The sequence below is a fragment of the Mesoplodon densirostris genome, chromosome 13 (assembly GCF_025265405.1).
Source record: "Mesoplodon densirostris isolate mMesDen1 chromosome 13, mMesDen1 primary haplotype, whole genome shotgun sequence".
Lineage (NCBI taxonomy): Eukaryota > Metazoa > Chordata > Mammalia > Artiodactyla > Ziphiidae > Mesoplodon > Mesoplodon densirostris.
In genome coordinates this window covers 82028665-82051587 of record NC_082673.1, presented here as the reverse complement: position 1 = coordinate 82051587, position 22923 = coordinate 82028665, and positions in this window count along the sequence as shown.

Below are 22923 nucleotides of genomic sequence, written 5' to 3'. Positions count from 1 at the left end.
TCCCAAACCAAACCCATCACCTTCCACCTCCTCCCCACACCACCTGCAAGCAAATGATCTTCTCCAGGGTACTCTGCTCATTGATTGGCATTTCTACCCAACCCATTTCCCAAGCCAGATATCTGAAAGTTGCCCTTGACTCCATTTTCCCTCGCTTTCTACATCTAACCAAGTCGTGAAAAATCTAAAATTAATAATTTGCAAATCTCTGTTCTTGCCATCCACCTGGCACTGCCTTAGTTCAGACCACCATCCTTTGTCAGCTTCACTTGAATTATTGCGGTGGCGTATTGTCTCCAGTGTTGAGTGGCCCCTTTCAAGCCGTTCTATAAACTCTAGCATGGTGGCCTTTGGTTTAAGCAAGGCTGATAGTGTTGCTTTTCTGCTTGTCAATCCTCAGGGATTTCCCGTAACTTCAGGAAGAATTCCAAATTTGTTAGGAGGATTTCACTCTACCAGTGGTCTCTGCTTATCTCTTCAGTTCCTCTTCTCACTACCTCCCCTGAGCTGCCCCCCCCATGCCCCCTCCCCTGCTGCCTCAGGCATGCTTCCATCAAGATGAATGCTGTTTGTTTTTTTCCAGAGGATTCTGGCCTCCATCACTCTGTAGTCTGCACAGGTATTCTTGCTTCCTGGAAACATTTGCTTCTCTTTACATCCATTTGAGTGAGTAATTTTTCAGATTTCAGCTTAAAAACTACTTGCTCTTAGAAGCCTTTTCCTGATTTCTAGGACTGGGCTTTCCCTTATCTCAGGGCTTACCCTACTATTCAATGACCTTGTTGAAGAACTGTGGGTTTTTTTTTTTTTTTTTTTTTTTTTTTTTTTTGCGGTACGTGGGCCTCTCACTGTTGTGGCCTCTCCCGTTGCGGAGCACAGGCTCTGGACGCACAGGCTCAGGGGCCATGGCTCACGGGCCCAGCCGCTCCGCGGCATGTGGGATCTTCCCGGACCGGGGCACAAACCCGTGTCCCCTGCATCAGCAGGCGGACTCTCAACCACTATGCCACCAGGGAAGCCCAGAACTGTATTTTTGTTACAAAGATTACATCCTGCAGTCTGTCCTAGAGCCCAGCATACATTAAATGTTCAATAAATACTTACTGAAGATATGGCATGCTGATTGGAAAAAGGAAATTGGGGGTATTTGCTGAATTACTTCAGCAAAGTACTTTGCCTCAATTATTTGATATTTTGAGATAAAGCCTGGGGGTAGGGAGAGAGAGAGTGTGTGTGTGCATGTGCATATATGTTTAACTTGAGCGATTAGAGTTATTATTGTCAATCTTTCCTTATCTAAGCTTGGATGGATAAACAAGTCTCGCTCAGAGGCCAGAGGACTTAGAGCAACTTCTGGCTTTTGAGGTATTCAGTTTTCTATTGCTATGTGACAAATTACCACAAAATCAGCAGCTTAACACAGTACCCATTAATTAGCTCACAGTTCTGTAGGTCAGAAGTCCAGCATGACATGACTGGGTTCTCTGCCCAGGGTACTGCAAGTTTGAAATTAAGATGTCAGCTAGATTGAATTTTCATCTTCAGGCTCTAGGAAAAAAAAAAAATCCCTCTTCCAATCTTATTCTTGTTGTTGGCAGAATTCAGTTCTTTATGATTGTAGAACTCATGTTCTTATTTCCTTGATGGCTGTCAGCTCTCAGCTTGGAGAAGCCATTCGCATTCTTTGCTCTGTAGCTCCTTCTATCTTCAAGCCAGTAATGGTGTGTCAAGTTATTTGCATGCTTTGAATCGCTGGCTTTTCTACTACCAGCTGGAGAAAACTCTCTGCTTTTAAAGGGCTCATGTGTTGAGGTCAGGTCCACCCTCATACTCTTTTTTTTAAAAATTTTTATTGCAGTATAGTTGATTTACAATGTTGTGTTAGTTTCTGCTGTACAGCAAAGTGAATCAGTTATACACATACATGTGTTCACTCTTTTTTAGATTCTTTTCCCATATAGGTCATTACAGAGTATTGAGTAGAGTTCCTTGTGCTCTACAGTAGGTCCTTATTAGTTATCTATTTTATATATAGTAGTGTGTATATGTCAATCCCAATCTCCCAATTTATACCCCCCCCCACTTTTCCCCCTTGGCAACCATAAGTTTGTTTTCTCTTTGTCTTAAGGTCAATTGATATGGGATCTTTATTACCTCTGCAAAACCCTTTCACAGCAGTACCTGTGTTAGTGTTTGATTGAATAAAGAAGAAGTATGAGGACACCAGGGTCCAGGAGTCTTGTGGGCCATTTCAGAATTCTGCCTGCCACATCAACAAATTGTACAAAAAATGAAAACACGTGAAAACCAAATAGAAAAACTACAACAAAATTTGGTGCTGAGAATTAGGTTTGGGTGGAGGGAGACATGTCCTAATTTTGAAGGGAAATTTGGTTTCCTGATATCACTCTTGATGTTATACAATGAGAAACTTGTCCAATGCAAACATCAGTTGACGTAAATTAGAGGCTGTGTTTTAGGTTCAGCTCCATGTTTCATGGCTTCCTCACTCTCCCTGATTGACCCTGGACACATGTTTTCCCAAATTCTTCATCTTTTTTCATTCATCATTATTATCACTGTTATCATCATTTTAATTGCTACTATTCATTGAATATTTATTCTGTACCAATGTGCTATGTATCTTATGTTATTTAATTCCTTTGACAGCTGTTACCTAGTTATTACTATGCCCATTTCATAAATTCACTTGAGACCATTCAGCATGTAAGTAGCTGAGGCTCTAGCTGCCTGACTCTAAAGTCCAGTATTCTATCTAAGTATTGTACCTGTGTCTTTTGAGACTGTGATAAACCATTCATTCAGGAGCATGTATTGGAAACATAAGGATCAGAACTCAGCATCTCAGAACTTCTAAACATATCCTCCAAACCCATCATATGTAGTCAGTAGCTGAAGAGACATCCCACCTGCCTTCTGAGAAAGTCGCCCTTGTGGGCAAATAACACATTCCACATTTATTTCCTCTGTCATGATCAGTTAATTGTGAACTAAGTGACCAAATCACCTTAATAAAATTGGCCTCTAAATGCTGAATTGTAAACTTGCATGAATCAGGATCATGTGTCCTGTAAGATTTTTTCTTTCTTTTTAAATGGAGTTTCACTTTAATATTCTCAGTAAGATGCAACAATAGGATGTTCTGTTTCAAGAGTTAGACCCAGCTGCTATGAAAATAATATGTTTGAGAAAATTGACTTGACATTTGATGGCCTTACGATTCTTCTGACAGGATATAATCAACTCATTAGGGAGAAACAGAAGCCTTCCTTGTATTGCTACGTAATTCTGGGCATGACCGCATTCCCTCAAAGTTGGGTGGGTGAGCTTTCAGGGCAAACTAGGGCTCCATTGCCTTGGGGCCAGCAGTCAAAGTGACCAAATTTACTTTCTTTTCCTCTGTCCACTGCCCTTGATCTGATGAATGGGAAACTTTACTCTCTTAAGCCAACAGTTTTCTTTTTCTTCTGCTTCTTTTCCTCCCCTGAAGTCTAAATTTATAACAAGGGCTTGGATTTTAAAAGATTCTCTCAGCCTTCCTTCTACTCGGGAACAGCTGGGACAGCTCTCTTGGGAAAGTGATTAGAAGCAGGAAGTGACAATTGGGATGCTTCATTTCAGTTCCCAGGCCTATCCTGAGTCCTCTGTGGGACTCTGAAGGACTCATCTTAACCTCTTTGCTTAGTTCCCTGCTATAAAATTCCAGCTTCCAACTCCCTGCTGCTTTGCCCGTGCTATTCCCCAAACAGGCAGTATGGAGGAAGGGCAAGACAACCATCTTTAGAGTCTAAATCTCAACTCCCTAAGACCTAGGAAGAGATGAAATGTCTTTAGGCCACATTTTCACATCTGTAAAATGGAGCCAATAATAACCACCTTGAAAAGCTACTGTGTCAGATGAGGTCAGTTATAGAAAATACCTAGCAGAGTTCTTGGCATGTGTCTTAAATTCTACACTAGATTTGTTTTCCTGGAACTTTCAGCAATTTAAGTCTTTCTATTCAATCAGTCAGTAAATATGTGCTTGACATTATGTTTAAAAAATGCCTTATAATAAAATAATCATACTGAATATGAAATTGAATCATCACAATGATGGTGATTTATATGGATTTCATGATTTTCAGCTTAGAAAGCTTATTATTATGGCTATTCTCAATTATACAGTGTTCTGATTCACTGTATTATAATATCCACCAGAAGAGGAACTATGTCTTGTCATCACTGTATCCTGAGTATCTAGAAGAGTTCCCAGCACATAGAAGGCATTCCTTGGAGATGTGCTAACTGAGTGAATTGACAAATTAATTAAATGTACTTCAAATATTTTCCAATCTCTATGCCTGACTTCCTCCTGTATACTTTATACCAGGGATCAGCAAATTACAGCCTATGGACCAAATACTGCCTGCTCTCTGTTTTTGTAAATAAAGTTTTATTTAAGTACAGCCATGCCCATCCATTATGTATTGTCTATGGCTGATTTTGCACTACAACAGAGGATTAAATAGCTGTGATAGAGACTGTATGGATTGCAAAATGCAAAATATTTACTATCCAACACTTTGCAAAAATGTTTTCAGAACTCTGCATTTACCAGACAGAGTGATATTTCCAAAGTGCAAATCTAATTATTTCACTATCCTTGCTTAAAATTCTCAATGACTCCCAGTTGCCCTTATGAAGAAGTCTAAGATTCTTCTGTAATCAGATTCATGACCCAAATCCTGTCAAGCTCCACAGACTCATCACTTGCTGCTCTCCTCTCAAACCATGTGTTCCCTCAGTCTGTCAAAGGTACCAGACTTTTGTATAAGCTATTGCCTGTGTTTAGAACACTGTTTCTTTCCATTTTTGCTCGGTAACCTCTACTCATCCTTCTTGAATTTGTTTATATGACATCCTTTCTGGAATGCCTTCTCTGACCTGGTCCATGGGTCTAGTTGCTTCTTGTACTTTTCTTGTTATGGCACTGATCAGCACTGTGCAAATGATGAAAGCCAAATTCTTTGGGATTATTTGATTTGTCCACAGTCACAGTAGTAAGTAGAGAGATTGGATTTGCACTAAGATAAGTCTGAATCCAATGGTTACTTTCTTTCTATTATACCTTGCTTCTGATTAATTATATACAAAATAATACAGCACTTGGGGCCTCTGCAGGATGGTGTGTAGAGACTAAAATGAAGCGTGACCTTGGGACTTTTCTATAAATTCACAGTCCCAGCCACAGACAGTAGTGAAATTGGTAGCAGCAAAAGGCATATAACAGTTGATTTAGGTGGAAAGTGCTGAGAGTTATAAATGTATAAGTTATCTACACTATAAGTTATAAGTATATAAGTTAAGAATAAACTATCTACTGTGTAAGTTATCTACTGCTTCATAACAAATTACCCCAATTTGTAGGACTTAAAACAGCAAACATTTATCATTTCAAAGTTTTGTGGATCAGAAATCTGGGCATGGTTTACTTGGGCATCTCTGGCTCAGTCTAAGTTAAGTTGCAGTGAAGTTGTTGACCAAAGCTGTGGTCTCATGTGAAAGCCTGACTGGGGAGAGATCTGCTTCTAAGCTCACTCCCATGCTGGCAGACCTCATTCCCTTGGCATGTGGTCCTCTCCTCAAAGCTCCCTCACATCATGGCATCTGGGCTTTCACCAAGACAAGTTATCTAAGAGAGGGATAGAGAGTTCCCAACATGGAAGTAACAGTCTTTTTATAATCTAATCTCAAAAGTGACATTGCATCATTTTTGCCATCCTCTGTTCATTAGCGGTGAGTCAATAAGCCTGGCCCAAACCCAAGGGGAAGGAATTATACAAGGGTATAAATACTGGAAAGGGGAGGTCATTGGTGGCCATCTTAGATTCTGCTTACTGTGCTGCCACTGCTCTGCATTCCACAGTTGAACTTTTACATTGTAAATATTCCTTCTAGTTTGATTCAAATTATAGTTTGATTCCTTTCTTTAAAGGAAGCTATAATGTATTTGTATATTGACATTTTAAACTGAATAATTCCTTGTTTTTATGGGCTATTTTATGTATTATAGTATATTCAAAAGCATCCCTGGCCCACTAGATGCCAGTAGCACCCCCTCTCCCCAGTTTTAACAATCAAAAAAGTCTCTAGATATTAACATTGACTTAGATTAATCAGGCATCACCCTTAGGACTGAGACTGACATAGTGAAGAATGTTGAAAACCACAACAAAATCAGGCTTCTTCTAGGAGTAATAGATATCAGGAGAGTAACTAGTAGTGTCTCTTAAAGCAATCTAAATCCTAACTTATATAGTTCAGGTAACTGGATAATAGGGTAAGGATGTGAATAGAGCTCTATAATGCTAGAAGGGCTCAGGTGGTCTAAAAAGTGATGGAGAAGGCACAAAGTTATGAGATATTTTGAGTCCATCTAATAAATATGTCCAAATCTTTCAACAACAGAAAGAAGTTCAGACTTAGGAAAACGAAGGTTATCAATGTTTAAAACTTAATTTTCTCTATTTATATCCATTACATGTTGATGTTCCTTAAGAATTTTGAATTCGAGTTTTTTTTTCCCAGCATGTAGCCCACCACCTCATTACACATTCTATGAATGAATAAGTGACTCTTTTCCACTCCCTTGGCTTTTACTTTCCATATGCAAACAGAAGATAGTGGAACATAAATATCCCACCCAGAGAGCTTTCTCATGCTCCAGACTGATTCATCTTCCAGTTATCTACTCAGTCTACATATGGAGCTTCCATACACCTTTCAAACTGATTAATTTTTAAAAGTAAACTTATCATCTCTTCCTTAGAATCTTCTCACATTTCTGAATTTCCTCTCAGTGATTTCCAAAGTAGAAAGTCATCTTTGATTCACCTTTTTCCTCACCTCACTTCCCAAAATGTCCTACAAGTTCGATTACCTAAATATTCATTGAATATGGACATTTATTCACTGCAGTTATTCATTGAACACCTGGTATGTATTAGGTACTGTGGCACTTCTCTCCACTACTTCTGACACTGTCTTCATTTATGCTCTTATTACATTTTACCTGGGTTAGTAGTAGTATTTTTGAGTGACTGGGGCTATTTAAAGGTGAGAGAGTGGCATGGACATATATACACTACCAAATGTAAAATAGATAGCTAGTGGGAAACAGCCACATAGCACAGGGAGATCAGCTCGGTGCTTTGTGACCACCTAGAGGGATGGGATGGGGAGGGTGGAAGGGAGGGAGACGCAAGAGGGAAGAGATGGGGACATATATATATATATATATTATATATATATGATTTTATATATATATATATATATATATATTATATATATATAACTGATTCACTTTGTTATAAAGCAGAAACTAACACACCATTGTAAAGCAATTATACTCCAATAAAGATGTTTAAAAAAAAATAAAAGGGCTCAGACTAGATAACTAAGGATTAGTTGACAAGAAAACCAATCAGAGTAGATCAAGCTGTTCATTCTTTTATCATAAGTTGACATCTTTTATTTATAATTAGAACCACATTTATTCTAGTCTTTTCATATGGAATCCATGGTGAGGAAAAAATATCACACAAACGATGAGCTAGAGAAAAAGTTAGAATACAGCCAGTTGCTTTACAGTAATTGGAATGAGACAGTTACCCCAAGTATTTTCTACTAGTTACAAGCACCAAAACAGCCATAAGAGTTGGTAGAGATTTCCATCTATCCAGTGCTAAAACATCCATTATGTTGATTGCAGTAGATCAATGCTGGGGTCATTCTTTCCTTTAAACTGTGAAGGAAACACTCATATCTATTCTTTCCAGGCTTATGTTACTGTCTAAAAATAAGGTAGGTGCTCAGGGACCTTATGTCAATAGTAATAGTGACTAGAAATAGCCCACTCTTGTGAATTAGGAGTATGATATAGTAGTAGGTTGCCTCTCTCTGAGTAACAAGACCCATTACCATCTTTTGGTGGTTAGTGCATGACCAGCAGCAAGTCACTTAAGCTCTCTGAGCCTCAGTTCTGCCCTCTGTTAACTGAGAATAACTGCCTGACTTCTTTTTAATATGATTCCTAGGATTATATAAAAATATTCTATGTGAAAACATTTGACGATTATAAGCACTTTACATGAAAAGTTATGTCTTTTCTTATTGCTCTAATTAAGTGTAAATTCAAGCCTCTGGTTACTCAACCTCTCAAATGATGTTTCCCCATTCTATTTAATGGTAATAATAATACATCAAAAATCTGCAATGACGATTATATGTGAAGCTCAATAATTGTTAGTCCCTCAATATCCTCTGCTTCTCTTATAAGATATATCCTTATGAATGTGACTGATCAAAATATCAAGTGCAAATTTTAATATTGCTTCTATTCTGTTAGCCCACATAATCTAAATCTGAATTTAAACAAAGCTAGCATTATTAGAAGGAATTGTAGTTCTGGTTGCTGTATTGGCTCTGCAAGATGTGTATAATTGAAGAGGTCATTAATTAATAACTATTTTCCATTTGATTTTGGAGTCAATTGGGAGGTGGACACAAGAGTTAAGATATAGAAAATGAACTGTCAGCTTTATTATTGATAGATCTATTGACTTAGGTACATGAGCAAGTAACTTTGATATTCCACCCTTGAAATGGGATTACTAAGTCAGATTCTACATCTAAAGACTGTCCCATATGTAGGAACTTCCCAAGTAAACTTAGGGTACAAAGAGTGATGCAAAACATGTTTTTCCTTGTGCACAGATGGCTTCCAATAAAAGAGAGATGAGATCAAGGGTGTGAAACATATATAACCAATCATTTATCTCAAAATTTATCTAGATTAAATGCCTTATAGTAAAAATCCCATCACACATTCTTGTAGAAATTGACAAGATGATTCTAAAATGTACAGAGAACTCTAAAGGGCTTAAAATTGCCAAGAAAACTTTGGAAAAGAATAAAGTTGGAGGACTTACACTACCTGATTTCAAGAGTCACTATAAAGCTACAATAATTCTGAGACTATGGTGCTGGTGACATAAGGATAGACTTTTACATGAATAGTCCATAAACCTATGACAGAGGTATGAATGCAATTCTGTTGAGGAAGGAAAGCTGTATGGAACCATGAGAGACCCCAAATTTCCAAAGCAATCTTGAGAAAAAAGAACAAAGCTGGCAGTATCATCCTCCCAGACTTCACACTATACTACAAAGCTATAATAGTCAAAACAGCATGGTACTGGCACAAAAACAGACATATAGATCAATGGAACAGAATAGAGAGCCCAGATGTAAAACCATGCATCTTTGTTCAGTTAAGCCATGACAAAGGAGGCAAGAGTATACAATAGAGAAAAGACAGTCTCTTTAATAAGTGGTGCTGGGAAAACTGGACAGCTACAGGTGAAACAACTTAGAACATTTTTTCACATCATATACAAAAATAAACTCAAAATGAATAAAGACCTAAATGTAAGTTTTATGTCTTACATAAAACTCCTAGAAGAGAACATAGGTGGAACACTCTTTGACATAAATAGTAGCAATTTTTTTTTTGATCTGTCTCCTAAGGCAAAAGAAATAAAAGCAAAAATAAACAAATCAGATCTAACTAAGCTCAAAAGATGTTGCACAGCAAAGGAAACTGGACAAAACAAAAAGGCAACCCATGAAATGGGAGAAAATATTTGCAAATGATATAACCAACAAGGGGTTAATATTGAAAAAATATAAACAGCTCATGCAACTCAATATTGGAAAAAATAAATCAACCCAATCAAAAAATGGGCAGAAGACTTTAGTAGATATTTTTCCAAAGAAGACACACAGATGGCTAGCAGGCATATGAAAAGATGGTCAACAGTGCTAATCATCAGAGAAATGCAAATCAAAACTACAATGAGATATCACCTCACACCTATCAGAATGGCTATCATCATAAAGTCTACAAATAACAAATGTTGGCGAGGAAGTGGAGAAAAGGAAACCTTGGTACAATGTTGATGGGAATGTAAATTGGTGCATCCACTATGGAAAACAGTATGGGGTTTCCTCAGAAAACTAAAAACAGAACCACTATATGATTCAGCAATTCCACTCCTGGGTATATATATGGAAAAAATGAAACCACTGATTTGAAAAGATATATGTACCCCAATGTTTATTTAACAATAGTGAAGATATGGAAGCAACCCATGGCCATCAACAGATGAATTGATAAAGAATATATATATATTCTTATATATATATACATGTATATAAGAATATATATGTATATATATATAAGAATATATGTGTATTCTTATATATATACACATATATGAGAATATATATGTATATATATACACATATACATACAATGGAATATTAGCCATAAAAAAGAATGAAATTCTGCCATTTGTAGCAGTGTGGATGGATCTAGAGAAGATTATGCTTAGTGAAATAAGACAGACAGAGAAAGACAAATACTGTATGATATCACCTATTTGTGGAATCTAAAAAAAAATCTTGTTTATTTTTTAAGGTGTGAAATATTTCACATGGCACCATGGGCCCATTACTTGATTTTTATCAAGTTTAACATTGTGCTATACTTGTTCCTCATATTTTAAAATAAATTTAAATTTTAGGTGTATCTTTCTATAATTTGTTTCACTCAATATTTTTGATAGTTATCTATGGTGAAGATATTCCTCCATTTCATTGATTTTATCTGCTGCATAGTGATCCATTTGTATCACAATTTATGTATTCATTCTTCCATTGATGAACATTGAGTGTTTTCTTTTTTATCTCATGCCTATTCCCTTTGCAAATACATAAGGTTTTCCCTTGAATATATATTTAGAAATGGAGTTGTTGGGTTATAAGGTATAAATATCCTCAATTTACTTGATGGTACATTTTCCTTCTATCTGTATCAGTGAGAAAATATGAACTGCAGTAATGACCTCAGAATTGCAGTGATTTAACACATAACATGCTTCTCCTCCTTTTGCTGATCATCTTTTTCTGTATCTCGGTTCTCAAAGAAGAAGATAGCTGTTCCTCAGCACTTTATGTCAAATGAAAGAAGCCACTCACAAAGGACCACATATTGCATGTTTTCATTTATGTGAAATAGCAAGAATAAACAAGTCTATAAAGACAGAAAGTAGATTAGTTGTTTCCTAGTGATAGGGATCAGGGTTCTTGGCCTTCCCCAATCAATAGAAATCGACTAGAGGCCAGACAAAAATTCAGGTAAGGTTTTATTGGGGCCCCTGCTACCCCAGGAGGGAATGAAAAGAAGTAACAAGTTCCCCTCCTCGCTCCCTGAGGTGGGGCGAACTTGTTCCTTATGTGAGGTGAGGGTAGGGCTATGTCCAGGGGTTGGGCCAGAGAGGGTGGCTTAGGTGTTTTGCTCACCCCTTTGTGGTATTGAATGCAGGGGGCATGCTCAGTACCCTACTTTTGCTTCTGACACTGGTTTTTGCTCCTGGCTCTTCAGAAGTGGCAGTTGGAGTTTTTGGTCTTTTTGTATCTTTTTTGTTCATAATTTGCCCCAATTGTGTTATTTTTGGTCCCATATAGTTTCTTTGTATTTTGTTGCTGGAGGAGAGGTGTGTCCAGGTGCCAGCACTGCAGCAGTGCAGCAAAGGGTCCCAAGTCCCAGCTTGTCTCACTAGGGCTGAGAGGAGGGGTAATGGGGAATGACTACTGATGATCATAGTGTTTCTTGATGGGGTGACAAAATGTTATAAAATTAGTTTGTAGTGATGGCTGCACAACTTTGTGAATATACTAAGAAATCATTTAATTTTACACTTTAAATGAATTTAATGTATGGTGTGTAAGTTATATCTCAACAAAGCTCCTAAAAATCAACACTGAGGAAGAGATTATTATTCATATTATTTTACAGATAAGGAAAGTAAGTCCACATAAAGTTGAGTTTGTTGAGCCAGGGTTCCAATCAGACCCTAGCTGATTTCAAATCCCATGTTTGCCACCATACATCCCATCTCAGGGGATGGATCTCATGCATAGCCCATTGCTTAATGTTGACAAAGAAGAACAGCAGAATCCAGAATGGTAAGTGCTGCCCTGCAAGGCAACCACAGTTTATGTCCTCGGCACACTGAATCTTCAGCACTTCAATGAGAAACAACGGAATGGAAGAAGGAAGTTCAGAAAGGGAATAATAATGTTTATAGTCTTCTTCTTAAGGAGGTGTGAGGATAATGAGCCTGCATCATATCCCCAGTGGAGAAATAAGGAACCAGAATCTCAGAGAGCTTTTCTTCCAGTCGCAGAGTTAGCAAGTGGATGGACATCATGCATTAAAAACTATAGTTTGGGGGTTTTCTCATTTTCTCTCTGCAGCAAATTGTATGGAAAAGCATGCCTTTTTATCGTGGCAAGGTTTACTCATATTTGTTACGATTAACTACTTAACTGAAAAAATAACTCTCAGCATTTTTGCATCTAGTTGTTTCTTGGACTAAGACACAATACATCATGTTTTGTTTTCTTAGAGAAGGTCGGCCTTCAAATGTTGCAAGTGACTATCTAAATATGTGAATATTATAAAGACAGTAAACACAGGTGCAGTGTTTCATGACACAGACCCGGTAACAACTCTCTTCATCAGGAATGATCTACATTCACAGTCTCACTGTCCTTTATTTTTCAGTATGTGTGTTTGAAAATAGATCCTCATTAAGTCTGTAAAGACTCGCCCTTCAAGTATTCAGGTCTCAGATGTTCTTGGCACATACTGTTCTGGTGATGTAGACAAGAGAGTTATGTGTTGCAGCAGGGCAGCCAGTGGACCATTCTGGCAGGCTGGTTGCCCCCAGTGAATGATCTGAGAGAAGGGGATTGGTGTCAGGAGCCTGCAGATAGGATTTATGATTTTAGGGCAATTGCTGTGCCTGCTGAAGCCTTCAGAAGAGGAGCCAGCACTTAGAGAAGTCATTTTCACTTCTCAGGCTCACTTGAGCCTGGTAAATTTGGAGAGGCATATTGCTATCTTCGCTTTAAAGACAATAAACTGAAAGCCAGTGAGGTTACAGAGCCTGGGCAATCTCACAGAGATATCAGCGGCAGCAGTGGTATTTGAACCCAAGTCTGTCTAAAGCTGAAGACAGTGTCCTTAATGGCTCCAACCCAGGGCCTCCCCACTGCTGTGACCTCAGCTGTGTCCTGGGTACCACCACTCTGAACAGCATCACCAGTTTGAAATGGAAAAAACTGTATCAGTATCTAGACATCTTTCATCTTGATGTCTCAGACAACATGTCTTCAAAGGAAACAGCCTTGAGAAGGAAGGAAACAGATGAGGTCCCGTCACTGCCGCTAACCTTATGTGACCTTGGGGAAGAAAGTCACTCCAGATCTCTGAGCTTTGATCGTTTCATCTTCTCACGTGGGTCTACTAGTCTTTCCATGCTAATATCACAGGGTTATTGTGAGTACTAAATAGAGTCTCAGGTCTGGAAGGATGGTAAAAACATGGGATATACTTGATTCATTCAGGACCGTGACTCGGCACTGACTCAGAAAAATCTAGGGGGTGGTGATGATCATCTCTCTGATCCCCTCTCTGTGCTTTATTTCCACTCTGTGATCACACTTCCTGCCCTATGGCCACCACATGGCAAGTGCTTTCAACCGTATCCCCAGTTGCTACATCAGAGTACAGATATCCAACTAGCGTTGTCAGAGGCTGACAGATAAATTCTAGGACATTAGTAATTGACAATCCAAACCTTACCGGTGCTTTTGCATTTAAATGCCTTTTATAAAACAGGGGTCCATAATCTGGAGTTCCATTCATTTGTAGGTTTCGGGGAGCTCGTAAAGCACCTGAAATTGTATAAACAATTGTATATGTCCATCTGTGACTTTCTGAGTAGAGGCTTAAGTTTCTGACAGATTCTTAAAAGACCCAGTGAATCTCAATAGTTAAGCATTTGTTCTAGGAGATACAGTTTCATGACCATGTGGCAGCCACCTAAATTAGAATCTCCATCACCTTCAGCTGTTGCTGTTCTCTCATAACCAATATCCAATGTATCATTGAGTCCTACCTTCTGATATGTCCTTAAGTCTAATTTTCCTTCAAGCCCGCTTTCATCGTTGAGACTTTCATTGTCTATGTCAGGAGTATTAAATTCTTTGAAATGGTCTTCTTGTCGCTACTCTTGCTACCTCTGAGCTATCTTCTTCAGTCCTGTCACAGGGACCTTTCCAAAACACCCACATAACCTGTTGCTACCCTGTTTCAACTGACTTCCTAGCATCTTCAGTGCAAAGCCCAACCTCCTTACGCTTCATCATGGCCTTCAAGACCCCTGACTGCCTCACTCCATTCCTGCTTTTTAGCCATATCTCTCCCCAACTCCCTTCTGTGAGCCCTATGCCCTCTGTGCCAGGTGATCACACACTGTTATACTTGGATTTTGCTCCTCTCTCTGTCTGGAACACCCTTTACCTTATACAGCTAATAAACTCATTCTCAAGCTTCAGGGCCCAACATCACAATGTCATCATGAAGCCTTCTCCTTATCCCCATGACTTACCCCCCTAGAAGACTGAGTCACTCCTTCCTTTACATTCCAAATCTTACCTCTTACATGAGTGTTTCTGCCAAGTTGTATTTTCTTAATTCTGTAGATATCTCCTTCCCCTACAGTACTCTGACCTTCATATTGTCTGAGGTGACCAGTCATTGGCAATAAAAAGCTCACAGTGTAATAGTTTATAAATAAAAGTTTGTCAGCTAAAAAGATCAATAGTTTAATAATGAATGCTGAAGAAGTAGGCAACACTGCAGACAACAGGGTGTGGGACCTGGGGTCAGTGTGAAGTTTTCACCATGCTTGACATATCACACCTCGCGTTGGTGTCAACTGAAAAATTATTCACAACCTAAAAGTTGAGAGTTATGTTTTACTCGGTGGATATTTTTAGGACTTCAAGCCCAGGAGGCAGCATCTCAAGTAACCCTGCGAGAACTCAGAGGAGGTTAGGGAGGGAGCCAGGATATACAGGAGTTTTGCAACAAAGGACAGGTAGTCTGAACATCAAAAGATGACTGTTAATTAGAGAAAATCAGGTATCTCAAGTTAAGAAATGTAGTGCTCTTCTGTGTATGAGAAGGTGCAAGAGTCTGGGCTCACTGAAATCATTCCTTTGATATGCACCTTAGCTATCTGGCACCAGTATCCTGTGTTTTCACATCCTGAATTTCTTCAGGGCTCACCTAGGGAATGGCTGCAGTCTGGTGGCTGCTAGGTGGCAGGTATTCTGTTTCCTTCCTGAGTTCCCTCAGGGTTCACCAGCTTACCAGTCAGCAGTGGCTGAAGTAGGCAGGTGGCTGCCACCACTGATGACTGTGACATCTTTTGTTTACTGATATGGCAGGCAGTATTCCATTTCTCATTGCTTACTGCTTTGATCTATAAAATGGGAGCAGAAGGTCAATAATTGTATATTGGAAATGATTGGGTCAAACAGGCTAGCATATTGGAAAGAACATTGAATTAGGAATTAGGAACCCTAGATCTTAATATTAGCCCTGCTATCAATTCCTTAGATGGCACTGGCCAAATTGGTTCTTTCTAAGGGCTGTGTTCTTAGCAAGATAATATTGACCCAGACTATGTCTCAGATTACTTCTAGCACTAACATTTTATGAGTCTAAGAAAACAAACTATAACCCCACATTCTGGGCTGGTTTCCTGACCCTGTTTGTCAAAGATAAATGGAGATATGAAAACTACCACACCTCAATAAAAAATATATCTTTTAATTCTAGGGCCTTTAGTCAGGAGGCAGTGGGGAAGTAACATTTTGGTGGTATTGATCTGGGATTCTGTAAAGATACCTCAATTGTGTAAAACTCTGACATTACTGTCTAATTTCCCAGAAGAGCCTTTATGAGGCTCTCCTGAGTCAAAGATCTCCTGGAAGACCATCCAGAATTATGACTCAAGCTTGGTAAGTTAATAGGAGGGTCAGGAAGCTCAAAGGCCATGGCAAGAATCAAGATCTTAAGTCTAGACCACACTCCAAATCTGGTTGGGATCCTTGGAACATATAAGCATGAATCAAATGTCCTCTTAAAAAGAATGGGCAGAGTGGAATATTTAGCTATGTGTGCTGGAATATTTCTTTCACGATGATAAAACATTTTAGTATTAATGGTTTAGTAAGAGGATACTAGACCTGTTTCAACTAGCTGTGTCAGTTCTCTTTGGATAGTCATGTAATCTCCCTGATAAAACATTTTAGTATTAATGGTTTAGTAAGAGGATACTAGACCTGTTTCAACTAGCTGTGTCAGTTCTCTTTGGATAGTCATGTCATCTCCCTGGGCCTTAGTTTCCCCATCTGTGTAATGGGAACAGCTTTCCTTTTACTTCTTTATGTTGTTGGGAGAAACAGATGAGTCTTTGTACGTGAAAGCACTTTGTAGATTGTGAGATGAGAGTACCTTTGGAAGGGCTGGTGAGAGTAGGAAAAACATATAAGAAAATCATATCCTTTCCCTAACTCATAGTTTATTATATGCCTAAACGGGACTGGCTTTTCTCCTGGAGCTGACCAATTTAGAACTTACACTTGAGTTGTTTGGTCTCCAAAGAAGGAGGCACAGAGTGCTAGAACCCAGAATTTTTGGAACCGAAGTTATAGTGACTACTAAACATCAACACATAACAGGAGAAAGGAGAAGTGGTAAAGTCGATTAGCCAGTACATTTTACTTTCCATCAGACACTGACTCCAGAAGAATGTAAAAATAAATATTTATCCACCTTTGGTTTGAGTTGTATGTTTCAATCCATCTCAAGTCACCGGTCGTAGGGACTTGGGATTGTCCCCTCTAGTCGCTTCAGCTTCTGTCCCAAATCCTTACCTGGCATTACTACTTTTCTTCTAGTATGTGCCTGTATTAGTTTTCTAGAGCTGCTGTAAAAACGTTACACAGACTAAGGACTTAAACAACAGAAATTTCTTATCTCACAGTTCTGGAGGCCAGAAGTCCAAGATCAGGTGTTGGCAGGGCCAGACTCCCTCTGAAGGTTCTAGGGAATGGTATGCACAGGCCTGTCTCCTGGCTTTTGGTAGTTCCTTGGTTTGTGGCAGCATAACTCGAATCTTCATGTGGTGTTCTTCTCCCAAGATGCGTGTGTACATTCAGATTTCCCCTTTGATAAGGACACTAGTCTTTTTGGGGTAGAGGCCCATCCTACTTCAGTATGTCCTCATCTTAACTAATTACATCTGTCATAACCCTATTACCAAGTAAGGTTACATTCTGAAGTGCTGGGGATTAGGACTTTAACATATGAAATATTTTTTGGGGTGGGGGACACAATTCAACCCATAATGCCACCCTTCTCTGTCAAAAGAGAAACATTTTTTCTTTGGACTCCCTCATCTCCACCTCCCACCAACTTGATTGTGTGGTCCCTTTTACCCATTTGATCTCTCTCCTGCTTTCCCTTCTCCTCTCTGGCTTTGGGTTTGGAGTATTAGTTCATTGGAGTTTATGTTAAATGGGATGGGCAATGTGTCATGGATCCTATAAATGTAGAGATGAAGAGAATGAAGAGTTATTTGAGGTGGACAGGCATCAGGATGGAGGACATGCAATTGCAGTATTGACTTTCTACCAGGGCATTTCCAATGATTTAATATAATAAAGTGTCTTTATTCTTTCTGTTTCTTGATTTACATGGCTCCCTTCTCTAAATCTCCTTTAGGCAGGGGGAGAGGGGTAGACAACTTTTCTTACAACATTCCCACTGTACCTTGGTACTTCTCCAACTTCATCATGGGGCTGACCTGCCATTGGATGAAGCTGGACCCACAGAGATGAGAGGAGAACAATGCATATGCACATGCATGTACAGACACATAGATAAACATACAACACAAACAAGTCCTTGGTGATATTGTTGAATCTCTCAATCAAACCAACCCCGAATCTACCTTCTTTCAGGACTTTTAACTATGTAAGTAAAATACAGTTTCCTGTATCTTATAAGATTTGGGTTTTCTCTTATTTGAAACAAAATGAGTCCAGCACAATACAATTAGAAAGTTGGAAGCACAAAACACAGGCCAAGAGACAAGCCTCAGTTTAGGTGTTTTATCAATGAACCCCACCTCTACAATATTGTAATGCTATCATTTCCAGAATACCACATTGAGACAATATCTAAGTTGGTAACCTGGATATTCAGTAAGATGAAATAATAGTCATGACCTTGACACAAAGTCCACTTTCAATATCTTGTTTCCATTTTTCTGCCTTCTCTATAATTTGAAATATTTGAGAGATAAACCTAGTTGAGTAAAGGCAGGAGAGAGAATAACTCTTAGGCATCTACATGTCCATAAAAGGTACTTTAATCCCATCTTATTTTATTCTACAATAATCCTCTATAGTGGTGATTAAAACCTCTGTTTCACAGATATGAAAACAGTGGCTCAAATAAATTATATAATTTGTTCAAAATCCAAGATTGGACTGGAGTTCCTCCTTGTACCATAATCAGCGTTTCCTTTTTTCTCATATTGTTTCAATTAAGAGGGAAACATTTAAAGTATCAGTAGCGTTCCAAGAAAGTAATTACATTCCTTTTGTGTTTGCATATTATCCGGAATATGACTACAAGAAGGATGCTAGGAATATCAAGTGAATCTACCTGCGTAATTAGCCTGAAGTCATTTCTAATCCCTGTATAATTTGCTCCTCTTTAAATTGTTACTTTTGGTATTTTTAAAAGTAGTTTGGCCTTTTAAACAGAATATAAACACTTAAAATGAACTAATATAGACCTATATTGTAATTCCAGCTCTGACACTTACTAGTTGGTTATTTTAGCCAAGTCACCTACCCTCACTGGGTTTCCAATTTGCCTACATTGTAAAAGTCAGAATAATAATACGAACCTTATTGTGAAAGATAATAAAAATCATTTGAAAGTACCTAGCACAGGGCTTGACATATGGAAAGTTATCAGTGAATATGTAAATGAGCTATAAAAATAGTAGTGGAGAATAAAATAAACAATGAATTTTTATTGTGTAAAAGAGGTGAGCCTCAATCTTCTCATCGTATATATTAATCTAACTACTTTACATGATCATTATTGCATGAGATAATTTGAGATTCTGTAGGAAACAAGGTTCCACGGAAACTTCCAGTGTCCTAATAACTTCATAATATTGCAACTTAAAATATGAAACCAGTTGGAATGGATGGAAAGTTCCTTGGAAATCTAGTATCTTTTTTTCATTTTTGAGTTCATTTGCTTTAAACAAAGCAGGAACCGTATGCCTGAAATACTATTTCTGTCTCCCCCTATTTATCTGAAGCATGATATTCTTTAGAAACTTTTTGAATTTTAGTAGCTTTTTGAATGTATAATTTCCTTCTTTGATCTATTGTTTGTGGTGTCTAAAATGCTCATTTAATCATGCCTGCCATGTATTATTATTTAAATGTCTCATGCTCTTATCCAATCACTTTGCTATCTAAGAGATATTAATTGAATACTCAATTCTGCAGAGTACTCTGAAGGGGGAAAAAAAAGGTGAACCACGAATGATACCTGCTTGTATGGATATTATTTTTGCTTACTCCATTTGAGATATCTGCAGCCACTCTGTAACCGCAACAGATATTAGCCTGAAGCCAGCACACAGGGGATTCCAAGCCAAGAGAATTGTTGAGAAATGCAATCAAAGCCATTGTGTTACACCAACTCTGAAACCTACCTTATCTCTGGATTTCTATTCCTGAGAGCTTTATGAACTATTTCCATGTTATGTAGGCTAAGCTCAGTTTGATTTTCTGTTGTTTACAGGCTATGATATTTTAGTTGGTATACCTACTCTTTTATCTCTTGTGTGAGACCCTAAGTTCCTGAAAAGTGGGGAATGGTTTATGAGTTCCTTCATTGATTGACACAGTTTTGAACCTAGGGTGGGTACCCAGAATTTGAATTCAGATATTTATGATTCCATAGACCATGATAACACATATTAAAAATAATGATTCTTAGTGTTTTTAGGGTCATGTTCCTTTCAACAGCTGATAAAAAAGTATTGGCTATATCCACAAGAAATATAAATATATACACTTCTGTTTGCAACAAACAAAATATTTACATGCAATTTCAGGGTTTTATAAGCCTCTAAAGCCATTCATGCACTCAAGGACCACTGCTAAGAATTCCATTCTAGGTGATGGCTTTTGTCTAGAAATTTACATTTCCCCATCCTCCACACTGTTCTTCAAAACCCACCTAAAATGAAATGTGACCTTCCAAACCTATGTAAAAAGGGCACTTGTTTTTTTACTTACCAGTTAATGTCAACGTTATCTACACACATTCCCTGCTATTAATTTGAGAGACATTAATTTAGTGCCCGATACTAATGGAATAATTTCTGTAGTAAAGGAAGGAAATCTTCAAAATTTGAAATGACCATGATTTTAAAGTACTTTATTTTTTCATAAATCCTGACATTAATAACAGTAGTAATAATGAGTATTTGTATAGCGGGTTTCAGTTTTCAGAGTTTTTGTCTGTAATTTATTCCACTCTCAACAACCTCATGAGGTGGTAAGAGTGGACATTTGTTGATTTATGACTGTCCAGCATCCATTAATTTGAGGGACCTAGGTGGCCCCCACTTTGTACAATCTCAGTGGGACAATAAATCAATGTCCACTGCCCTCCCAATAGAGGACTAGAGGCCCCTGGAGGCGGTGCATACCTTTCCCTCCAGACTTTCACTCACTGCTTCAAAGAAGCCGATGGGTTTGTAATCTACACTTAGTTGATTAGACTCTTTCCCCCACTACTTTGTATGTGTGTCAAGTGACTCACAGCAGGGGAAAAAATGGCCCAAATCCTTCATTCTGGGTGTGGCACTCTGCTGAGATGGTAGGATGCTCTTGTTACCTTGATCTTATTCTGATTTTTCATTCTGGTTTTTGCCTTATTTCTCAGCCTGGGCACTAGCCTATCAATTTACTTTGTGACATCTTTGACAACATTCCAATACATTCCCTTTTCAAGTTAACCAGATTTAGACTGAGCTGCTGCCAGGAAAGAACTTTAACGATGAAGAAAACATAGTAGACGTTTAAATCTCGGTATTACGTACGTGAACGTAGAGTTGCAATTAGACAGTAAGAAGTGAAGCCAGACCTTTAATTTAAGACTCAGAGGGTTCTCCTCTTTCTGCTGCTCTTTTAGGTAACTGCTTGTTTGTTTGTTTATATATATATATATATATATATATATATATATATATATATATAATCATTTGGGTGTGTGTATATAAGGTATATATATAATATATATAGTCACTTGTGTGTTCTTTGTGTGGAGGCAAGGACTGAACAGAATTCCACCTTGAACTTTGTATGAGTTAAAATGAACTTCAGCTGAATTAACAAAAAACATCCAAAATAAGAATGTTTTAAACAAGACCATTTCCCCCCCACCCCTCTTTCTCAGGTAAACTAAATCTAGAGGGAAGGGCTAGTTTAGCAGTTGTGAAAAGTTGTCAGGTAGAGTCAAAGCTTCTTCTAGCTAACCTCTCAAATATCCCTAGGATGTGGCTCTTGTTCTCATGATCAAAGATAGCCTATACATCATCTGTGTTCCCAGATCTAGGGTTGAAGAGGGGAGGAACATGTCCATATCCCTTTAAGAGACTTATTGGCAATACCTCTCCACGTATGTGTTTATACTTCATTGGCCAGAACTCAGTCATATCAGTCCCTAGCTGCACAGGAGTCCTAGATAACATATTTTTAAGCTGGACAAAAATAGGCCCAGATAAATGAAGATTTTTAAAGTTTAATTTTCGTTGATGATTTTATATATATAATATGTATTTCATATTTATATATATTTTTATGATAAATATATCATAAACATATACCCTGATAAATTTTCTCAAACTAAATATATTTCTGTAAGCAACATCCAAATAATGAAACAGAACATTATCAGCACCTAAAATGAGAATTCTTTTCATAAAGAAAAGGAGGGAATAGGTACTTCGGGGCAACTGGTAGTCTCTGGCATAAACACCAAACCACACTGAACCACAGTAATTTGCTGGATATTTGATGTAAGCAACCATTTCTTCTTCTAACTGAATCACCATCCAATCAGTATTTTCATCACAGCATCCCCAGTGGCAAGCTTGGTGACCAGCACAGGAAAGTTGCTCAGTAAGTTAAATGTATGTTGAATCACTGATTGAACAAATGAACTTCTCAGACTCCCCCCAAAGTTGAAATATTGAATTAACTAATTTGTACCTGAATTTACAGAGAATGTTTCATAAAATGTTTGAACTTGTACAGGAAGGGAAGGTTGAAAGTTACATCAAATTTGCTAATGAATATTTCCTTGTGGTTACTGCTGAGTAATTAGTTACTAAGTTTCACGCACTAGGCATCTTACATGAATTGTCTTGTTTCATTTGCACAGCAAGTTAGGTAATATTATCCTTGTTAAAAACTGAGGCTCAGAGGGATTAAGTCGTTGCTTCAAAGTTACCTTATTAGTAACATTTTCCTAAAATTCCTGTTCCTCTGTCACTTTTCTATGCAAAAAATTTAAATCTTTTTCCTTTGCCTTCTTCCTATAAGGACTCTCTCTCCAGGTCCATTTCATTTTTCTCTGATCCCCCAAATACTCTCTATATTCTGGGTCTTTTAATCAACTCTTTCTAATCTCATTTTACCTTTCCACACAGGCACACAGTATTTCAATTTGCCAACTTACTTGGCCTTCAGGCCTTAGTTTAGATGTTACTTCCTCTAGGAATTGTGGCCTGTCCCTCTGTGTCAGTTTTCTCCCTTTTGTAGTCCCAC